Source organism: Solanum tuberosum, unplaced genomic scaffold (assembly GCF_000226075.1).
Source record: "Solanum tuberosum cultivar DM 1-3 516 R44 unplaced genomic scaffold, SolTub_3.0 scf00232, whole genome shotgun sequence".
Lineage (NCBI taxonomy): Eukaryota > Viridiplantae > Streptophyta > Magnoliopsida > Solanales > Solanaceae > Solanum > Solanum tuberosum.
The window spans coordinates 150179-151434 of record NW_006239158.1 but is presented as its reverse complement, the minus strand read 5'-3'; positions in this window follow the sequence as shown (position 1 = coordinate 151434).

Genomic DNA, 1256 nt, shown 5'->3' with positions numbered 1-1256 from the left:
ATAACCACAACAGGACAACACGATACACATGGGTGACTACGACTGACTCTTCAACTGGGGTAAAAACATAGATCGGGGCATCAAGTATATCACAAACCACATCAAATCCCAAGGCAATTGAACTGCCACATACGAATAAGTAGAACCCAAATCAAACAAAACAATAGCCATCCGGGCACAAACAAGAGTAGAACTTGTGACCACTGCATCACACCCTCAAACTCAGTCTTGCCCGAAAAAATATAAAACTGAGCCCTATCATCTTGACGGGCAACCTCCTCGCTTGGCTGCACTACTCCTCTATCTGCATTACTATTTCCCTTAGATTCCCCGACTATAACTAGGCATTTAAGAAAATCCCATTAGCTAGGACAATCATTGTCTACCCCCGGTCAACCCAACGAGGTACACACTTTAGAATCCTTTTACATCGTTTCAACACTACCACACACATATCCCAGGATACACCCAGACTCTCACACAGTTATCAGTTGGTCACAACGCACGTCTAGACTTCTCGCTTACGAACCACATCGTAATTTATCTAGACCCTTGCACCTAATCTCGTGATGACTTTCTTTTCACAACAAGTTTCACGACACTCAAGCAGTTACAACTTGCAGACAAGTCCAAATTCTTTAATTAGTTCGTTCAATAGATGACCATTACTGATCATATGCCTTATACGGCTCCTAAGGCAAGTGTCACGACCCAAGCCTAGGGCCTAGACGTGACGGGCGAATGGGGAACCCGAAGGAACCCCAAACAAGCCTCATAGCGTATCATTACACATCCTTGGTCGCGGAAGCAAATAAAAAGACCATAAGCGATAAGCATAATTAAGGGGGGAATCGGGACTAAGGGAGCAAGAGAAACAAAAATAAGAATGATACAAAAATACCATAGATGAGTCAAGCTCAAGCATAATACACAACTTGTCCAACACCACCTCTAAACATAGGTACTTTAGCGGGGGCCAAGACAAACAACTGGGCTCACCCTCATAGTCAAAACATAACTAAAAAGAAAAGTCTTATACATAGCAAAAGATCATAAGCAACGTCCCCGGAATGGAGGACTCACCAATAACCTCGATAGAAAATCGTATTAGCCACGCGGAGGAGGAGGGTCAAGCGGTGCTCCGGTCCCTACATGGTGATATCATGTAGGCATAGAGTATGCGTTAGTACATTTGAATGTACTAAGTATATGGGATGCAATACAATGCAACAATAGATGGACATCATAGGCAAAAT